At 40.3% G+C, this 22,904-nt stretch overlaps 1 pseudogene; it reads right to left on the bottom strand.

Annotated features, from left to right (window-relative positions):
* Nucleotides 1–585: 585 nt before the first annotated feature.
* LOC108982506 lies at nucleotides 586–22,584 on the bottom strand (annotated as a pseudogene).
* Between the last annotated feature and the right edge of the window lie 320 nt (nucleotides 22,585–22,904).

Below are 22,904 nucleotides of genomic sequence, written 5' to 3'. Positions count from 1 at the left end.
GCTTTGTGTGGAAGTGGATGCTGCAAAACCTCCTTTGTCGCATTTCTGGATTGGAGTGCCTGGAATTTCCTCTAGCCGAAAGCAAGAAATATTGTATGAAACACTTCCGGCTTTTTGTTCGTCATGCAAGATGCAGGGTCATGATGTTCGAACTTGTAATCCCGGAAAAGCTGGTAAGAAAGGGGGGAGAAAAGAGAGTATGAAAGGTTTGTTGGATGATCAAGAGGTAGCTCCGAATGAAGATAAGGTTGAAACTCCTTTGCTGGTTCTTGAAGATAAAGAAACAGAGGATGTGGTGGTGGAAAAGGAGACGGAAGCAGTAGATGGAGTACAGGTGCAATTGGATGCCGAGAAGGAAGTGTTGCCAATGCAGGTGGCAGACCAATTGGTGCAGGTGGATTCTGAGGAGAAGGAAAAACTGGAGCAGATTGGAGAAGAAAATCATACGGTGATCACTAACGGGGTGCAGTTGAAGTCTTATGTTGGAACAGAGGATGCAACAGATCTAATGCTACACGTTGGGGTCGCAGATGGTGTAGGGATGGTCACGGATGCTGATTATGTGATGTCTAATATGGATGTAAATCAGAGTTTCCATGCGGATAATAATGGAATGACAATGGAGCAGAAGCAACCAGTGGGGGAGGCAGATAGTGCTGAGGACGTTAATGAAGAAGTTGATGAAGAAACCATGTTGGAAGAGAGTTGTTCTTCTGAACCAGAGCCGGAACAGCATCCAGAGGTTTTTTCACAAACTAAAGATCATTTTACTGAATCTGAGCTGAATGATGGTAAGAAAAGGTATAATAAAAAAAAGTTTATTAAAATGCGTAGTTCTTCTTGGGTTCTTGCCCGAAATAAAATTGCTAAATGATTGATTCTATTTTGGTTTGGAATCTTAGAGGGGTGGGAACATCTAGAACTAGGCTAAAGGCGTTGGTGAGAAGATATAAACCGAAAATTGTTGCTCTTCTTGAACCGTTTCAAAATTTAGAGGGTGCTCGCAAAGTGGCTCGAAGTCTAAATTTTGATATGGTTATTTCTAATGAGGTGGAAGGGGGGAAAATTTGGCTTTTGTGGGATAGTATGTATAAGGTGCAAGTTGAAAAGTTGGGTATGCAATATATTTCTGTTATTGTTGAGAATGGTGCGGAAAAATTTTTGATTCATGTGATTTATGCTAAATGTTCTTGGGTGGAGAGGCGTTATCTTTGGCAAGAGGTAAATAGTAATCATGTGGGTGGAGAGCCTTGCCTCTTTGTGGGGGATTTTAATATTATTAGGAATGATTCAGAAAGGAGGAGAGGAAGACCTCGGCCAATGGTGGCTATGGATGATTTTAATGATTGGATTCATCAAAGGGGTCTTATGGAAATGGCTTCGAAAGGGAGTTGTTTCTCTTGGTGTAATGGCCAGTCAGGTTTGGCCCGTTCGTGGGCTCGACTTGATCGTGCTCTTATGGACAACTCTTTTAGCAGTTTGTTCCCGAATATTATTTGTTCTTACTTGCCTAGATCTACTTCTGACCATGCTCCCATGTTCATTGAGTTTAAGAAAGATTCCTTTGCATATGGGCCATCTCCATTTCGGTTTCAACAAATGTGGGTGGACCATCCTGGTTTTCTGGATTGTGTTAGAAATGCTTGGAATATACGGATGGATTGTTCTCCGCTTTTGTGTTTAAGTAAGAAATTAAAACACACCAAGGTGGTATTTCGGGAGTGGAATAAAAGAGTTTTTGGTCACACAAGAGAGCGTATTGATGCCCTTGAAAAACAGGTTGAGGAGATTGAGTTTCAGCTTCAATCAAATTGGGAGGTTAGTTTGGAGAGAGAGCTTAATGAAGCTGTCTCTAATCTAGCTAGATGGAGGTCTCGGGAAGAGATGAGATTAGCTCAATTGGCCAAGCTTAAATGGAAGTTGGAGGGAGATAGCAATTCAAAATTCTTTCATGCTTGTCTTATTAATAAAAGAAGGAAGAGAGTGCTGGAGATGAGATCAAATGGTATGAATTATGAGAATCCGGAGAGTATTCATCAAGGGGCGGTGGAATTTTTTCAAAATGCACTTCGTGAAGAGCCGCCCATAGAGCAAGCTAGATTAGAAGGCCTTATTGAGACGATCATACTAGAGGAGGAGAATGAGTCTTTGATTAGGCCGCCTACTTTAGAGGAAGTGTTTGAGGCAGTTTCATCTATCCCAAATCAAAGTACTCCGGGGCCAGATGGGTTTGGAGCGGGTTTTTATAAAAGTTGTTGGGAAGTGGTTAAGGTTGATGTTTGGAAGGCAGTAGTGGAATTCTTTATGACCAAGGATCTTCCAAGATTCTTCACGGCCTCATATTTGGTTCTTATACCAAAGATGGAGTCTCCCACTGGTTTTGATAAGTTTCGTCCTATTAGTCTTTGTTCTGTTTTTTATAAAATTTGCTCTAAGATTATTGTTTCTCGTTTATCTGGTTTTTTACCTCGTTTGATTTCTTTGGAGCAAGGAGCTTTTATTCCTGGACGGAGTATTTTTGAAAATATTAGTCTCACTCAAGAGTTGGTGCAGTCTATCAATAAAAAAATTCATGGGGGTAATATTTTGTTAAAAGTTGATATGGCGAAAGCTTATGATAGGGTGGATTGGGGTTTTTTGATAATGGTGATGCAAAGGTTTGGTTTCTCTTCTCAATTTTGTGAGTTGATATATTCTTGTATTTCTAACCCTTGGTATTCTGTCATGATGAATGGAACGGTTAAGGGTTTTTTCCCGGGTGGTCGTGGGCTTCGTCAAGGTGATCCTCTATCTCCTTATTTGTTTATCATTCAACAAGAGGTCCTTTCCCGTTTGATTCATAGGAGTATGCAAGATAATCAATTTGGTTTATTTTCTCAAGCCCGTGGTACTCCTATTATATCTCATTTGATGTATGCTGATGATGTTATGGTTTTTTCTAATGGTAGTCAAAGATCGGTGCAGGTTCTTCAAAAAATTTTGAGTCAATATGAGAGGTGGTCTGGACAAAGTATTAATATTCAGAAATCTGCCTTGTATTGTTCTAATAAAATTCCAAGCTGGCGTAAGCATAGGATCTTAAGGCAGACGGGTTTTATGGAAGGATCTTTTCCTTTCAAATATCTAGGTGTGCCAATTATTCAAGGGCGTTTGAAACAGGCTCATTTAGAGGATATGGTGAATAAAGTGAGGCATAAGATTAGTGGCTGGAAAATGAGGCTTCTTTCTTCGGGAGGAAAACTTGTTCTTTTGAGGCATGTTTTAACTAGTATGAATATCCATCTACTTGCTGTTTTACAGGTACCTCAAGTTGTTATTGCCAAAATCCATAGATTGATGAGTTCCTTTTTTTGGGGAGAAGCTGAGGGACGGAATAAAAGGAAATGGTGGGCTTGGAATAAGATGTGTAAGCCGGTGGAAGAAGGAGGAATTGGGTTAAGAAATCTTGAGGATGTTCAGAAAGCCTTGCATATGCGCTTCGCTTGGAATCTCCTTCAAGGTAATTCTTTATGGGCTAATTTTTTCAAAACCAAATATGTTGGTAACCGGCCATGGTATCTTATAGAAAATAATAAAGGATCTCGATTTTGGAGAATGGTTGCAAATTGTATTCCGTTGTTGTTAAATAATTTGAAATGGAAAATTAGAGAGGGTGATATTTTTTTCTGGTATGATAAATGGAGGGATAATGGTCCATTAATTAATGATATGAATATTATGGGTTCTCCTTTTTTGAAAATTAAAGATTGTAGATTGTCGGATAGTTGGGATGTGGAGTTATTGGAGGAGTTAGTAGGGCATGACAGGGTGGAGGAGATAATAACGGATTTAGCTGGTTTAAAGAATGGAAAGGATGTTCTAGTTTGGACTTCAACGGATACAGGTATTTTCTCTACAAAATCGGCTTGGAATTGTATTCGTATTAGAGGGAATTCTATGGTTTGGCATGCTTGGATTTGGCATAAGAATCTTCCTTTAAAAATGTCTATTCATTTTTGGAGGACTTGGTTTATGGCCTTGAGTGTGGATGACAGATTACGCCGTATTGGTATTCCTTTGGTTTCTAAATGTAATTGCTGTAGTCATGGTCATATTGAAGATATTAATCATGTGTTTTTTGAAGGAGAATTTCCATTCAGAGTGTGGTCTTTTTTTGGTAATCTTATTGGAATTCCTCTTGGTAGAACTTGGAGGCAGAATGTTGATATTTGGTTTAGGAGGGCTAGATCTTCCTCACAGGTGGGTTTTATTGTTGGCATTATTCCCATTATTATTACTTGGCGATTATGGAGAAGAAGGTGTCTGGCTCGAATGGAAGGTATTGTGGAATCGCATAATTCTGTTGTTCATTCTATTTGTGTGTGGTTAGGTTCCATTTCACAGGCGGCTAAGCAAATTAATAATTTCTCTTCGCGGGATGCTATGATTTTGGATGCTTTGCGGATACTTCCGGTGGTGCCGAAAATTCCAAGTTGTAAAGTGGTGAGGTGGGATAAACCCCCGTTGGGGTGGTTTAAATTGAATACGGATGGTAGTAGTATGGGTAATCCGGGTTCTTGTGGGATTGGTGGGGTTATTAGGGATGCTTCTGGTGGTATGGTTCAGGCTTTTGCTTCTTATGTTGGGCTTGGTTCTAATAATAAGGCAGAGCTTTTGGCACTTCTTTATGGGTTGAGAAGATGTAAATCGCTGAATATATCAAATGTGATAGTTGAAATGGATTCTATGATAGTTATTTCTTGGTGGAATAGAGGGCGATGTGGAGTTTGGTATCTGGAGGATTTTTGGGAGGAAATTGTTGAATTAGCTTGCACGGTTCGTTGTCGGTTTCAACATGTTTATCGTGAAGGTAATAGGGCTGCAAATTGGTTAGCAAAGGCAGGGGCTTTAGGTTCTGAGTGGGTTTTGTCGAGTAGTGATAATTTGCCTCGGGTTCTTAGAGGTTTGATCCGTTTGGATTCTCTGGGATTTCCGTCCTTGAGATGTTAGTTTTTTGTATAAGCTTGGTGTTATTTTGTAAGTCTTGGTTTGGTGTGGTGGTTTTGTTTTTTAAGTATGGTTTTTTATTTTGTTATAGTTTAGTTTTTGTTTTTGGATCTGTTTTCCATGATCCTTTCTTGTAACCACGGTTTTCCTCCGCCATAAGTGAGGGCTTTATTAATAAAATTTGGGAGGGGTCACTATTGGACATGTGACTTCCTACTCTTTTAAAAAAAAAAAAAAAAAAAAAAAAAAACATGCAAAGTCTTTTAAGGTTTTAACTAGTACAAAAAAATTACTTATTTACGATAAGTTAATTTTAATAAAATAATTATTTGTAATTAAAATTAGTTGTAAATAATATTTTGGTTACAATAAATTAGTCACAAAAATTTATTTTTTTTATAGTGACCCCAGCCAACTAAATTCTTGATCCGTGAAGTACGCTCACATCATCATGACATGCATGGATATATAAGGTAAAACATCGATTTTAACCAATTTTCAGTGGTTGATCATGAACTCATGGTGCCAGTTACATTTTATATTCAATGCCAAAGAAAGAAAGGGTTCATTTTATTCCAACCTTAGTACATATATATAACAATCCTCATGTACAGGAATGTTCGCGATTGGATGTAGATTTTTTGGATCTTTGGGAGAAATTGGTGTTGAAATTACAATAAGAGGATCTAGAATTGGTGGATACCATATATAATGAGAAAGATATGGTTCTGATCAAGGAATCCAAGTAGGCCCTCAATGAATTTCATCAGCTGAGACTATCCATCTAGGAAGCAAAATACAAATGAGAATGAGAAAGGGCATGGTTAGGTAATGGAGTTTTGTACAGAACTTGGCTTCACAAAAGTGGTCTTTGAAGGAGATTCTCAAACAATTATAAAGGCCATTTACAATGAAAAAGAGAACTGGTCATGGCATGGGCAAATAATATATAGATGATACTAGGGGTGAAAACCGACGTCGTCGGCGCGGTTTTTGGGCAAAATCGACGCCGACCGACGTCTGGAAAAATGGATGAGGTGCCCACCGTAACCGGTCGATGGCAAGGAGGATACCGATCGAGGCAGTTCTCTGCCGGTTCTCGGTCGGCGTCGGTTCTAGTGAGATAATTATGAGAGAGAATGAGGGAGGGAGGGAGAGATGCATAGGAGGGAGAGAGAGTTACAGAGGAGAGTTCGGGAAGAAGAAGATCGGGGAAGAAGAAGAATACTCTTAACGAAACGACGCCGTTCCACTTAAGTTTAAGTGGAACGGCGTCGTTTCAGACTTATTATTTTTTTCTTACGTCCTTAATAAAACGACGACGTTTGGTTTAATGTCAAACGGCGTCGTTTCCAGTATCTGTTGCAGTACTTATTAACTAAAACGGCGCCGTTCAACTTAAACTTAAGTGGAACGACGCCGTTTTGATAAGGGTATATTAAAAAAAAAAGGATTTTATTATATCGGTCGGTTCAGCGGTCCGGTCCAGCTTCAAACCGAGACCGAACCGCTGAACATCGGTTTCTTGAAATTTCCACCGCACGTCGACCGGTTCTCCACCGGTTCTGGCCGGTTCTTGACGCGGCCGGTGCTGTCGGTTTCTGTACAGCCCTAGATGATACCAAAGTAAGGTTAAAAGGATGCCAAATTGGAGGGTTCAATTTACAGCTTATAGAGGGGCAAATACAATAGCCAATCAATTAGCAAAACTAGCTATATTACATGATGACGAACGGAGCTGGATTGAAGAAGGGCCATAATCAATGACATTTTTCAAATATAAAAATGCCAACGAAAACATAAGACATACTCGATCATACTGGCATGGTTGGGTTTTCAAACCCTAGTGCTCTAACTAAAATGAAAGAAAAAGAACAGTTCTTCTACAAACAGGTAACTTGGCTTAGGTATTGAGCACGAATGAGGTCTCATTGTCACGTCAACTATAATTAAAGAAATAAAAAAACAAGAAAAAAATTGATAGCATTCGTTGACGTCATCGTTCCCTGCCATTCACATTCGTTTCCCTCATTTCCGAAACTGTGAGCTTTCTTTTTGCAACCCATTTCCGAAACAGTGAACACTTCACCTCCTCCACCAAAATCTAAATTTGGTCATGAAACAACTAGAGGGAAATTCGTAACTTGACACTTTGAAGGAGGAGAAAACCCAGGCTTTAAACAATGAGAAGCTTGCAGCTTCTAATGCTCAGACCCTGTTAGAGGAGAATAATAAATTTTTAATGAATCGAGAAATTCCAGGTATGAAGAAGAAAAGAGCAAGAAGGCGATGAAAAGCTTAGCTTCAGCCTTGCACGAGGTCTTTGTTATCCAGTCAAGGTGAGCATGAAAATTATGAGACCCAGATAGAAGATCTGTAGTTGGCCCTGAAAGCAACGAGTGAGAAGTATGAAAGCATGCATGATGATGCAAAACATGAGATTCATGTCCTTACAAATACAATTCAACAATCCAAGAACGAATTGGAAAACACCAATACAAGTATGAAAGCAGTCAGAAGAAGAGAACAAAACGGAATCAAATCTAGAGAGAGAGAGAGAGAGAGTAACTTCGGTTTTTGGGTTCAAAAACCCATCTCAGTCTTGGATGCGCTGCAGAGATGGAGGATAGTGAGAATGGAGGAGGGAGATGATGTGGAGGTTATGATTCAAAAACCCATATCGGGTCTGAGTAAGCTTCGGAGATGGAAGAGAGGGAGATGAAGGAGGATGGAGGAGGGAGATGGAGAAAGGAATCCAAATGTCTTGTTCGTGCGAAACGCATTGTATCAATTTCCACGTAGATCGTTCGTGCGCAATCCCTACACCAAATCTCCTGCATCTATCTTTTTTAAAAAAAGAAAGAAAAAAGAATTATATATCTTATATGAGTAATGCTAGATACAATTATGGGTATACAAACATCGTGCACTTATTTTAAAAAATAATGGTGTTTGTTATTATTTTTTTTTTCATGAAGTGGGTCTCATGTTTACTCATTTTTTTCAAAGAAGTATACAATGCTCACACACTTTATGACTACAAATATCATTTATCTATATTATAGAGGGATGAAAGTTCAAACTTGACATCAAATTAAATTTTTTTTTTTCATTCTAAGCAAGCAAACTTCATTAAAATAAAAGATTATATATGTTAGGGGGTGGAGTCCCCAACAAATACCCCAATACATCAAATTACTTAAGACGGATTACAAAACAGATGAGCAGCAAATACTAGTTGGTACGTACGAAGTGACTGTAATCTTCGCGTGTAGAGGGAAAAATAATGCGGGTTTCAAGTCCTCGTAGTAGTTGTAAAGGAAGATGGACATGGTGGAATCGGTACATCAACAACTCCTTCGAGCATCTGTGTAACCTTCCTCATAGTGGGTCTAAGAGACTGATCCTCTTGAATGCACCAAATGGCCACCTTCACAAACCTCTCTACGTTCCCCATATCATCTAGGGCCTTCACATCAAATTCCACCAGAGCATCTATTTCTCCATCTCTAAAGCAGTCATAAGCCCAATCAATTAAAATTGCATCATGTTCTCCGCCAGATTCCATTGCTAATACGCTTTTCCGACAACAAATTATCTCTAGCAACACGACACCAAAGCTGTACACATCAACTTTAGAGGTGATTGGCGTGTTCTTGAACGATTCAGGTGCAACGTACCCTTTTGTTCCTCTAATGGCGGTATTAGTGTGGCTTTGATCCATCCTCAACAGCTTTGCTAATCCAAAGTCAGAAATTCGAGAATTGTAATATTCATCAAGAAGTATGTTCTGTGGCTTTATATCGCAATGGATAATCTGACGGCAGCACTCTTCATGTAAATACAAGAGTCCTCTGGCAATCCCAACAGCAATTTGGATTCTTTCTTTCCAATTTGGTTTCGAGTCTCCAAAAAGGAAACCTGCTAAAGAGCCATTGCTCAAGAACTCGTATACGAGTAATCGTTGAGGTCCCTCGTCGCAGAATCCAAGCAGTCTAACTAGATTCTTGTGACAAGTCCTGGCAATTATGTTCACTTCAGCTTGAAATTCCTCCTCACTCTCCTGTGCAACGCTGTTTAACTTCTTAACGGCCACAAGGACATTAGAACCCATATTTATTGATCCTTTGTAGACAATACCAAAAGATCCCTTACCCAGTTGTTCCTTGAACCCGTCTGTAGCATCTTGAAGATATTTGTATGTAAAACAATGCAAATTCCTCTCCAAGACGCTACATTTTTCATTAGTTATTTTGATTTTCTTCTGGTAAATGAAGAAACAACCATATAACATAGAGACAATAAGTGAAAAGTTAACAAACACGGAGCAATAACCAAGAAGCACAGATCCTACGAGTATCAAAATCTTCTCCTTTTTCTTATTTTGGATCGGTTCCTTGCCTGATATCGTGTTACAAGGACCGCATAGAGTTGAATTATCTTTCCTTACCTTGATAAAGGCTTTCCCAGTAAAATTACTGTCGAATCTCCCGTTGGAGACTGGCAACTTCTTCTTCCAACAGCTATCACCAAATGCAAATACAGCAACAGTACACATACAATCTTGCAAGCAAGAATTCTTGCAATTCTCCTCAGTAAAAGGCCTCAAGCCAATGTAATCTGTCCCTGGCCAATCAGTATTTGGTATTTCCTCTATAGCATAAAGCTCCTTTTCAGAACTATGCTCATCTTCTGTACATTCCTGTGTAAAGTCTGGCTTGAAGCTTCCGTAAGGATCATTTGGATCGAGAAAAGAGTATCCTCTTAGGCATTCACAGGCCTTTTATCTGCTTTAGGGCTGCAGATGGTGATGTGACACCCGGGCTCATTAAACCCAAGGCCGGTCTATTGGATTTTTTTTCTTTTTCCCTCTCCTTCCCCAATCCCGATAGACTTGCCCAATCTTTCTCTCTCTTGTTTTCACGCAGTTGAGTAACCTACTAACCTCCCCTACCCCACGATGTCGTTTGCGGTAAGTTTCATGTTGCCACTTTTTTTTTTTTTTAATCTTCTCGACGGTTCTTCAATTTTAGCTTCTGCACTGCTGAAGATTCCTCCACCCAATCTCCATTATCTTCACGTCTAGGTAGTTTGAAGTTTGAACTTCCTTTCCGTTTTTGAGTTCTCTCCTTTATTGTCGTTTCCATCCACCACTCGAGTCTCTCCCTCCTATTTTTTTATTGTCTTATACTTGTAATGCATTTCCATTTTTTTTTCTTCCATCCTCTCAAACTCTCTCTATTTGTCTATCTTCTCCGCACCAAGTCGCTAGACACCTGGAAAATCCACCATCCAACCACCACCACAGGTCAGCCCCCACTGCCTAGCACCTCTGTGTCCTCAACGGAAACCTGTCCGACACACTCGTCAGCCTCCGCTGAACCAGTCAAGATCATGCCAAAAAGGAATCAGAGTTGTCGCGCGTCTATCCCTTTTCCACGAACCAGACAACAACTTTCCTTCTCTACTCAACCACCTTGCAAGGCGTTGCCTCACGTCAGAAATACCATGAAAATAGCCCATCAACTGCGTCCCAATTGCCCAACAACTTCCTCTATTTTGCTATCCCAAAAATAGAGCAACCCACCACCAGTTCCACCTAAAATCGCAACTCCTTGTGTCAAGTGAAACCATTGCAAGCTACCCAGCCACCACAAGCGTTGCACGGTGCAGCCCTTGCCACACTCGAGTAAACACCCAGTCACCGTGAGCCTTATTTCAAACCACCAGCCGTTGCTCCAAGAGTCCACACGCTCGGCCATTCGCAGTTGATAGATGAGGGCTTGAGATAGAATTCGATCTTCTGACCACTACCGACGCCATGCTCAGATCCTCCGTCCATGGTTGCACCCCCGTGCACGACCTCCACCCCTCATGGTAAGCTTCTATCGCTTTCACCGTGTCTTCCTCTCATGAGTCTCACTCTCAGACCCTCTCTCTTTTGCTCTCTCTCTCTCTCTCTCGTCCAATGCCATGCCGCCATGCTCACCACCGTCGTTCCCTGCCAAGCACACTGTCCCGTCGCGCCTCTCATCCTCCCTTAGTGAGTATGCCTCTATGTTGCTCAGTTTTGATCTAGGCATTCCTTTTATTTTGCCCCACATTTTTTCTTGTTTCTAGCCGTACCCAACGAGCATGCATGTTGATGTTGTTAGTTTTCGAAAACGCTCCTTTAGTTTAGATGGTTTCATATTGGACCGATTTTATATTAAACTGGTGTTAGGCGGGCCTTGTTTGAAGTATAAGAATTTACTTTTACGAATTCAAGTTAAATTACTAAATATTTTTACAATTTGGTTTTGGTAGTAAACTGTAAGTATTTCAATCTTTTATTTTTTTTAAGCACTTTAAGTCTATTATATGAAATAAACCTTGTATGGTTGTAAATTAAATATGATTAGTAGTTTGCAATGATTTTTTTAATATAAATATTATTAAGTATATTTTATGAACTACTACTGTTTAAAGAAATTTACGATTTCCTACTACGTTATATGTTAGTGGTATTATATTATGATTTCAATAATAGTTTGTAAATATATGAGTTTTAAATATGATTAAATTAATTTTTCAACATGAATCTAAGTTGTTTTACCATATTTGATAAAATTCTATTATGATAAGTTAAGAATATATTTAATAATAATAGTATTTATTAGATTTCTGATATCTTAATAATTATCAAAGCTATTTTTCGTAGTATGAATTTAAGTAGATAGAGAGTTTTAGCAGTTCTTTTAGAAGTCTAGTAACGCTTAGTGTTCTGTATAGGTGATGAGTGACATTCATTCAGCACGATTGTGGAAAGATTCAGAATATTTAAAAAGTCCAGGTAAGCGGGGTTCATATACTAGTTTTGCATAAAAGAAATGAAATGAGGTTGACTTTGAAATAAGCATGTTTGTTTTAGAAAAGAAATCTGAAAAACGACCTCAGATGTTTATACTGCATATGCATAAATTTTATATAAGAGAAGGTATTTTCTATCATGACTAGTTTAGACATGAGCTCATTTTGTACATTTTGTTTCTAAACTATGCAAAAGAGCGAATATGAAAATCTAAAAGTTTTGTTATGAATAACTGAAAATATTTTGATTCTGTCTATTTCGAACATGTGAAATGATCTGAAGCTATTCAATATTTTGTATTGATATGATATGTCATCTGAAAACCTTGGCATGAAGTTCTGATTATATATCTGAATGTGATCTGGTTCTGATGATGATCCGTTTTGTTTCGGTTAAGGCCCAGCCATTAGTATAATGGTGGTTTATAACCCTACCACAGGGATGAAACATGGTATACGGCCCAGCCAAGAGTATAATGGTAGTTTATAACCCACCACAGGGTGAAACATGGTATTTACCCCGATGTGATGCTATGAGATAATATGAATATAATTTTAAGTTTGGATATGCCAAATGATTTTCTTTTTGGGAACAAGTTTGTTTTTCTGAAAATTTCGCTCTGATGTTTTGTACCAAGTTTGTTTTTGCATTTCGAAAGTAAATATGTTGTTTCTGCATTCTGAAAGCAAAAGTTTTGTTTTGTACGTCAAACTTTATAAATACTCATGTTTACATGCTAGTATATGCTCTCTGCTTGCTGAGTTGTTGATAACTGTGATACCCCATATGATATGGATAAGGGTAGGTGGTGTATGGGATCCCACATTGCTTGGGAATGAGAAGTTCTTGCTCTTTATAAGATTCCAATGGAGCTCCAATTGTATCATTGACTAGTCCTTTTGGAGTATAGGCAATGTGGTTTGGGCCTTCCATTGAGGTGTTACAATTGGTATCACAGACAGGTTAGAATTTTGTATACTATAAACCTTGGAGGTTTAAATTTCTGTGGGTTCATAGGATGTAAAGATTTTAGAGTATAGATAGTGTTTAAGAAGTCATTTTCAGATTTATTATGATAGTAAAGTGAACTATAGGATTGAATATTATTGATGTGGGAAGTCTTAGAATTCGCAGGCTTTAGGAATAGCTATAAGGTGTGGTATTTCACAGGTATGTGAACTAAGTTCATGTTGATTAAGGTTTAGTTTAATAACGGAATCTTCTTAAATAGTTAATTGGGTTAAAGTATTAGTTTTTGGAAATTGACTATTACTACGGTTATATGTACTTCTCTATTCTCCGTTATGAGTATTCTTATAATTTTGAATTATAATATATACGTTTTGTTTTTACAAATACCACTAAATTTTCTATGTTCTTATAAACTCTATTTTTTTGAAGCGATGATTAAAAATTCAAGTTATTTAGTCAGGACGCCACCCCCTCGTCATGAACGAAGCATGTCGGACCTGAATGCAAACGAGAACGAAAGGGAAGCAAACCCGAGTGCTTCTGAGGTACTACGAGCAGCTGCACATCAATTAATTGATGACCTTGTGCATAATCTTTCGGGTCGCCAGCGTAACTTTAATGAAGGGGGTTATATCGTTGAGCAATTCAATTGAATGCACCCTCCTTTATTTGATGGGAGAGGCGATCCAACTTTGGCGGAGGATTGGATTCAGGACATTGAGGAGATTTTGCGAGTCCTAACCTGTATTGATGAGCAAAAGGTGGCGTACGCCACATTCAAGCTTACTGGGGAAGCGAAGAGGTGGTGGATCTCTGAAAGGACTATCAGAGAAGCAGAGGGGACATAGATAGTCAGTTGGCTACACTTTAAGCATATCTTTCTTGAGCGCTTCTTCCCTAGCTCATTCCGTGAGGACAAGGCTATGGAATTTGCCACCTTGGTTCAGGGAACAATGACGGTACATCAGTATGCTGCTAGATTTACTGAGTTATCCCGTTTTGCTACTAATCTGATTCTCGATGAGGAAAAGAAGGCACTCAAATTTGAGCAAGGACTAAATGAGAAACTTTATGAGCGTGTGGTAGGCTTTCAGATTCAGAATTTCTCAGAAATGGTAAATAAAGCAACAGTGTTTGAAAGAACCCTTCAAAGAAGCGCTGCATTGCATGAACAGAGGAAAAGGACTACTCCTACTGGGTACCATTCTGGCATGGACCAGGGACCATGGAAAATGAGGAGTGAAGGTAGTAGTTCGGGAAAAAGGCCGGTTCAGAGTAACCAACAGCCCTATTAGTCTATGACATGCAATCAAGTGCACTCCGGAGAGTGCAGAAAAGGGGCAGGGTTGTGTTTTCGTTGCGGCAAATCAGGACACTACATCAAGGAATGCCCAATGCATTTTTGTAGTAACAGGACGATCATACCGCCACCTCAGAGAAATGAAGTTTCAGCTCAGAGCGGCAACCAACGTCCTACTGCCCCTGCATGAGTTTTTGCATTAACACCTGGAGAGGTTGAGGATAGGAATGATGTGATCACTGGTATGACTCCTTTGTTTTGTTTTCTGGATTTTATATTATGTTTAGCATTATTTTGTTGGTTAGTTTTGGTTAAGACTTTGAATATTTTTGGTTCATGCATAAGATTGTTTGTGGTCACATGTACTCTTCCTTTGTTTTCTAATAATGCTATTGTGTTATTTGACTCGGGAGCGACGCATTCTTTTGTTTCCACGGCTTACTCTAGTTTTTACACTTTAGAAACTGAAAGGTTGAAGCATAAGTTAGTGGTTGCGACCCCAACAGGAAATTCGGTAGTTTGTAGTGAGATTCTACTTGGATGCCCTCTTTCTATAGATGGAAGACTGATGCCAGCAGATTTAATAGTGTTCCACATGATTGGGTTTGATGTGTTTTTGGGTATGGATTGGCTGGCTTCCTACCACGCCAGTATTGATTGTGCTAAAAAGGAGGTGGTGTTCAGACCCCCTAATGAAGGTGAATTTCGGTTCACAGGGTCGAAAGTGAGGTTGGTTCCACCCATCATATCTGCCATTCAGGTTGGAAAATTGTTACGTGATGGTTGTCAAGGATTCTTAGCCTGTGTGGTTGAAGCACCAAAGGAAGAGTTGAAGTTGGAACAGATACCTGTTGTGAGAGATTAACCAGAGGTCTTCCCTGAATATTTATCGGGACTTCCACCCGAGCGGGAGGTAGAGTTTACTACTGAACTAGTCCCAGGCACGGCACCTCTTTCGAAAGCACCTTATCGTATGGCGCCGTCTGAACTAGTGGAACTCAAGGAGCAGTTGCAAGATTTGTTGGATAAGGGTTTCATCAGGCCTAGTGTATCACCTTGGGGAGCCCCAGTTCTCTTTGTGAAGAAGAAGGATGGGTTAATGAGAATGTGTATCGATTATAGGGAACTTAATTGGGTGACCATAAAGAATAAGTACCCGCTACCCCGTATAGAAGATTTGTTTGATCAGCTTCAGGGTGCTCAAGTATTTTTGAAAATTGATCTTCGATCGGGCTACCATCAATTGAAGATCAGAACTGAAGACGTGGCTAAGACGGCGTTCAGGACCCGTTATGGCCATTATGAGTTTTTGGTCATGCCTTTTGGCCTGACTAACGCCCTAGCAGTATTCATGGACTTGATGAACAGGGTGTTCCATGAGTTTTTGGATAAGTTTGTGGTTGTATTTATTGATGAACATTTGAAGTTGGTACTTGGGACACTCAGAGAAAAGCAACTGTTTGCTAAGTTGAAGAAGTAGGAATTTTGGCTTGATTCAATCACGTTTCTGGGACATGTAGTTTCGAAAGATGGTATTTCAGTAGACCCAGGAAAAGTGGAAGCAGTGGTTAATTGGTCGGCAGCGAGGAATGTTCATGAGGTTAGAAGCTTCTTGGGATTGGCGGGGTATTACCGTCGATTCATTGATGGGTTTTCCAAGATAGCAGTTCCTCTCACTGCACTCACCAGGAAAAATAATAAGTTTGAATGGTATCAGAGATAATCCCAACTAGAAATGTGAGACTTGAGCCGTGCCACCTACAATGGACAGGCTTGATGAGGACGTTGAGAATTTAAGGGGAGTAGATTGTGATACCCCATATGATATGGATAAGGGTAGGTGGTGTATGGAATCCCACATTGCTTGGGAAGGAAAAGTTCTTGCTCCTTATAAGGTTCCAATGGAGCTCCAATTGTATCATTGACTAGTCCTTTTGGAGTATAGGCAATGTGGTTTGGGCCTTCCATTGGGGTGTTACAATAACTCATCTCTTATCTCCACAATATTTTTCAGATGATTTTGGATATTTCAACTGGGGATCAAGATTTTGAAACTTTAGGTGAGATGATTTAAGAGTAGTGGATTAAGTATAAAAAGTTTTCGATGAGTATTGGTGATTTTTATTAAGAAATTTTATTGTGTTATGATGACTTGGCATTTTGGAAAATTGGTCATATTGAGGAAATTAATTTGAATCGAAATTTCTTTATGATATTGAGAATTTGTAGTCTATAATTTTATTATTAAAATGTGAGAGTAAGTGATAGGAAGTAACTCTTTGACCCGTGCGGGATCGGGACTTTATAATGTTGTACCCACAAGCACCAGTACCTACACGAGCCTGAAAATCCTTGCATATGTTATCTGGCACAGACCAAACAGAAGTCCAGATTTCATTTCCCATGGAAGTAGTCTTTGGGAGAGAATACAAAGTGAAAATCCCATCAAAATTGAGAGTTGCTCGAACATAAGAATTTTCTGTTGAGACCTCTCCTTGTGAGAGATTGATACGCTCCTCATTCTCTCTTAGTATATAAATGTAGCCTGATTATACCAATTGCTTACCAGGACTTGATGCATTAGAATCACTCACAGTGCTCTCCTTTTCATAATAAGCTTCATTTGGTTGATTAGTGGGCAAGTTTATGCTATTGAGCACAAGTTTACTCCCTCCTTCAATGAAACGTAGCTGGAATCTTCCTTTGGAGAAGTTGTTCTCTGATTGTCGAAAAGATAGGACCCCTCCCCTTTGTTGGGGAGATCAACACAACGAAATGAATAAAAGTGGAAATAAAAGAGTACACTCATACACTCAGTGATACCAAGAATTTAACCTGATTCGGCAACTACCTACATCCACAGAAAAGAGCTTCACTAATAAATAGTGGAACATAAGAAAATATTACAGAGGAGGATGATCATACTCCACTCCACTCAACTCAACTCTCTTCTTTTCTCTCAGAACTCTCCGGACTCTCTCTCTTTTCTTTTCTTCTTGGGTGTATCTGAAGCTCTCGCATGAAGTTTCAATTTATAGGCGCCTCAACGTATGAATGCTTTTATTTGCATTCAATGGACAGTTGAGTGCTGGAGGTTGAGCAGCAAGCAGTCAACAATGACTGCTTGCTTGGGCAGAGACTTCAACAATTCTCCCCCTCCATGCCCATTTATCTAGATGTTATCCATCCCAACTATGTTTCTGCATAGCTCAAGCTTCTCACTTGTAACCACCTTCGTCAGCATGTCCGCTGGATTCTCTTTCGTATGGATCTTCACAAGCTTCAACAGTTGTTGTTCCATCGCTTCGCGTATCCAATGATAGCGGATATTAATATGCTTGGTGCGGGAAGGGTACATTGAATTCTTGCTCAAGTTTAGAGCACTTTAACTATCACAATGTACCTTGTAGTCTTCTTGACTAACCCCTAGTTCTTGGAGAAAGCACTTCATCCACAACATCTCTTTCCCAACTTCCGCTGCGGCAATGTACTTTGCCTCTGTTGTGAATAAAGCAACACACTTCTGCAACTTGGACTGCCAAGAGACAGCTCCTCCTGCAAAGGTGAAGAGAAATCTCGAAGTAGATTTCCTGCTATCCAGATTTCCTGCCATATCTGAATCTGTGTAGCCTTCCAAAACTGGTTTAGCTCCCCCAAAACACAAGCACATCTTTGATGTACCTTTCAGGTACCTGATAATCCACTTGACTGCTTCCCAATTATACTTTCCTGGATTTGAAATGAATCTGCTCACCATGCCTACAGCATGAGCAATATCTGGTCTGGTACAAACTATTGCATACATCAGGCTTCCTACTGCTGAAGAGTAGGGGACTGCTTCCATTTCTTCAATCTCTTTCTTTGAAGAACGACACGAGCTCTTGCTTAACTTGAAGTGGTTCGCAAGTGGAGTATTGACTGGCTTTGCATCTCCCATGTTGAAAAATCTGATGACCCGTTCAACATATTTTTGTTGTGATAGCCACACCCTTTTGGCTTTCCTATCACGAACAATCTTCACGCCTAAAATTTGATGTGCTGGGCCTAAGTCCTTCATGTCAAAGGACTTAGATAGTTCATTCTTTAGTTTGTTAATCATGGACCTATCCTCACCAACGATTAACATATCATCAACGTAAAGAAGGAGTATGACAAACTTGTCATCCTGGAACCTTCGGACATAGACACACTGATATGCAACAAGTCTCTTGTAACCATGACTCATCATGAATGAGTTGAACTTCTTGTACCATTGCCTCGGCGCTTGCTTGAGGCCATAGAGACTCTTCTTTAGCTTGCAGACTAAGTGATCTTTCCCTAGAGCTTCAAACCCTTCTGGTTGCTCCATATAAATTTCCTCCTCCAAATCTTCATGGAGAAAGACTGTCTTCACATCCATCTGTTTTAGTTCCAATTTCAAGCTGGCTACCAATTCGAGTATGACTCGGATTGACATCATTTTCACCACTGGAGAAAATATCTCGTCAAAGTCGATTCCCTTCTTCTGCTGGAATTCTTTGACAACCAATCTGGCCTTGTGCTTCATCAGCGTTCCTTGGCCATCTTTCTTCAGCTTAAACACCCATTTGTTCTTTAGGGCTTTCTTTCCTTCCGGAAGTTTCACCAATTCATAGGTCTGATTTTCCTGCAAAGAACTCATCTCTTCTATCAGCATGAGTTTGAACTTCCTGGAAGCTCTCAGGCTCCCCCTAATCAGTAAGCAGAATATAGTCTGATTATGGATATCTCCTCAACGGAATATGTAGGCGACCTCTTGTCGATCTTCTAGGTTGAGCTTCATCAACCAAAAGAGGTTCATCACCATCTAATCCTTGTGGTGGTACACCAGATGCTGGTGGAGAGGGTTCTTGCTCCCCCTGCTCGACACCCTAAGCTTCTTCTTCTGCTTCTGGATCTCAATCTGCATATCCTCATTATCTGTGGTAAACTGTAATGGTGCAGGATTTGAAATATAGGAACTAAGCTCTATCGACATCGAGGAAGCTTCAGTTCCTATGTTCTGGTTTTCATAGAACACAACATCCCTACTTTCGACAATTCTCTTTGTCACTGGATCCCATAACTTGTATCTGAATTCTTCATCTCCATATCCAACAAAGATACATGGAGTTGACTTGACATCGAGCTTCTGTCTCAGCTCCTTGGATACGTGTGCAAAGGTTTTGCACCCAAACACTCTCAAGTGAGAGTAAGAGACATCTTTTCCAGACCAAACCTTCTCAGGAACTTCAAATTCCAGTGGTGTAGAAGGTGATGTGTTGATCAGGTAACAGGCAGCAAGAACAGCTTCACCCTATAATGGCTTTGGTAACTTGGCCATACTGAGCATGCATCTTGTTCTTTCAATGATGGTCCGGTTCATTCTTTCGGCTACACCATTGTGCTGAGGGGTATATGGGACCGTCTTCTCACTGTCTTCTCATGTCGAATACCGCGATCAGTGCAGTATGCAGCGAACCTTTTGGAAATATATTCTCCTCCGTTGTCCGTTTGCAAACACTTCAACTTCTTTCCTGTCTCTCTTTCCACTAGCATGTGGAAATTCTTGAAATGCTCGAAGACCTGATCCTTTGATTTCAAAACATATGCCCAGACCTTTTGTGAAGCATCATCAATGAATGTCACGAAATATCTGTTACCTCCTAATGACTCTTTTTCCATGGGACCACATACATAAGAGTGTACCAGACTCAACTACTTTGATATTCTCTTCGTAGAGGATTTAAACGAGACTCTGCATTGTTTGCTAAACAAACAGTACTCACAAGGGTTTAACGTTGTTCCTTTGGCAACTTTGATGAGTGTCTTCTTCACAAGCGTATCCAACCCTTTCTCACCTATGTGTCCGAGTCTCTTGTGCCACAGATTCAGTGATACCTCGTCTTCCGCTGCATTGAGGCTATCAAAACCAATCTTCACATGAGTTTTGTACAACGTACCGCAAATATGTCCTCGGGTGACAACCATGGCACCTTGTGACAGCTTCTAAGTGCCATTGCTGAAGTAGCTATCATAGCCTTGTCGATCAAGGGCTATCTCGAAAATTAGGTTGAGCTGAAAGTCAGGAATGTGTCGAACATCCTTCAACACCATGGTGCAACCAACGTTGGATTTTATCTGCACTTCGCCAACTCCCATGATCTTCGAGGAACTGGCATTCCCCATCCTTATCGTACCAAAGTCTCCTGCTTTGTATGTAGTGAAAAATTCACTATGGGAAGTCGCGTGGTATGATGCTGCTGTGTCTACCACCCACTCAACATTGTGGCTTGCAACGTGCAGACACGTCTCGTCACTGGTGGAGAGTATTGCCACATCTCCCGAAAGAGTGACAAGGGTTTCACCATCTTCTTTCTTCAGCTTACTGCTTTGACCTTGCTCCCTTATAAACTTACGGCAGTATTTCCTCATTTGGCCTTCTTTGCCACAATGGTAACACTTCATGTTACTCGTCTGCTGGTTCCTACTACTTCAGCCTCCACTTCTCCCTCTATCATTATCTTGAGGCCTTTCTCTACTCTCGGTGACAAGGACATGAGTTTGATTCATACTCATCTCTTTTCGTCTAGCCTCCTCATTGAACAGGGCATCATTAACCATCGTCATGGTAAGTTTGTCATCTGGAGTAGAGTTACTTAGGGAGACCACCAGCGTCTCCCAACTGTCTGGTAACGAACTGAGAAGCAGCAGGGCTTGTTCTTCATCGCCAAGATTCAATTTGACGGACCCGAGCTAGTTAACTAAGTTTTGAAACTCGCTAGTGTGCTCGACAACAGAGGTGTCGCTTTTAAACTTCAAGTTAACAAGTCGTCTCATCAACAGGGCCTTGTTTTGAGCAGTCTTACCTTGATACATATCCTTCAACTTCTTCTAGAGGTTATATGCATCTGTCTCTTAGGCTGCGTGGTGAAAGACACTATGGTCGATCCATTGCCTGATCTGACCAATAGTCTTCTTATGCATCTTTTTCTACACTTGATCCGTAACTTCATCTGGCTTCTTCCCTTCATCTTCCAAATGGTCAGACAGATCTTTACAGTTCAAGAGATCCTCCATCTGAGGTTTCCAAAGACTGTAGTTTGAGGCAATCAGTTTTATCATGGTGCCTAATGCTAAATCCTTCATTGATTTAGACTGATTCTAAATACAAAATGGCAAGTACAGAATCTTTGAGGGGGAGTATCATGAAACAGACAGCACCGTTGGGTCCAGAACGTCTGATTTTGTTGGAAACGAGTATTGTTTCGTCAAAATCGGATTCAGATAGCACAAGGAATGAGCAAAAGAACCAGAACATGAACTCTATTGCGCGTGCAACGCGTAGGCAAGTGTTCTTCTTGCGCAAAACCTCACTGGTGCGCGTGGAACGCGTAGGCACTTGTAACTCAAGCGCATTCTGGAGTCAGGGGCACGTTAGGCGGGTGAAATTTGACGCACAAGGGCTTTTCTGGAGCGCGTGTGGCGTGTGGTGCACGTGGGGGTCACGCGCTCGATCATCTCCTGGGCGTCACTCTGGTTTTCACTGCTTTTCTTGTCTTGATGAGACGAACACAGTGGTATGCTCAAATTTGCAAACTGAGCAATACACTAAAACGAGTTTTCTATAAAAAAAAAAAAACTCCTCCAACAATCGCTTTGATGCCACTTGTTGGGGAAATCAACACAGCAGAAGGAATAAAACAGGAAATAAAAGAGTACACTCATGCGCTCAGTGACACCAAGAGTTTAACGTGCTTCGGCAACTGCCTACATCCACAGAAAATAGCTTCACTAATAAATAGTGGAACACAAGAAAATATTACAGGGGAGGAGGATCATACTCCATTCCACTCAACTCAACTCTCTTTTTTTCTCTCATAGCTCTTCGGGCTCTCTCTCTTTTCTCTTCTTCTTGGGTGTATATGAAACTCTCGCATGAAGCTTCAATTTATAGGCGCCTCAACGTATGAATGCATTTATTTGCATTCAATGGACAGTTGAGCGCTGTGCGCTGGAGATTGAGCAGCAAGCAGTCAACAATGACTGCTTGCTTGGGCAGGGAATTCAACACCCTTTCCATTGTTTGTGTTGGCAAGATCGTCTCGGTAGGATTAAGAAAGCTTTCCCATACCTTATTTATAAAGTTGTTGTCTTCGAGCACAAAGTTGCCTGTGTCGTACATTGAACCAAAGGAAGCAACACCAGTTAGGTTTGGGGATATCCATAACACTACACCTTGAGGGCTAGTCAGTAATAGCCCACGATTAGCAGTTATCTCCATTTTGGATTCCCTTGGGGCAGGATTATCTCCATTTGCAGACCAGATTATGGTTTTGTCTGCAATCTTGTCATACCAAATAGAAAGAACAAAGAAATCTGTGTTGGTGAGATGGCGGAACCCAAAGGCAAAATCACCAGAAGGAGAGAGCCATGAAGAGTTCTCATTATTTGCATAGAGTGAACTCCCCACAGTCATGTTGCCACTAGTTTGAGCAATGGCCGAAATTGGTAGGGGTGCTACCCACCCCTTACGGGGTGGGGGCACCCCTTTCCCGCACCCCGCCCCGGTGGGTGGGGTGCGGCCCTGCCTCTTTTCACTTTAAAAAAAATACTATATTTATTTTATTTAAAACTTATTTATTAGTGTAAAAGTAATTAAAAATACATTTTTAGATCCAAATTATAAATTTAAATTTTATAAATATGATTATAATTTAAAAACTATGTAATTTTTAAATTTGCTAGTGCATATTTTGTATAAATTATAATGTATTAATTTTTAAACTATGTAGTTTT

The sequence above is a fragment of the Juglans regia genome, chromosome 14 (genome assembly GCF_001411555.2).
Source record: "Juglans regia cultivar Chandler chromosome 14, Walnut 2.0, whole genome shotgun sequence".
NCBI lineage: Eukaryota > Viridiplantae > Streptophyta > Magnoliopsida > Fagales > Juglandaceae > Juglans > Juglans regia.
The sequence above is the reverse complement of the archived record's forward strand: the minus strand, read 5'-3'. Positions and strand labels throughout refer to the sequence as shown.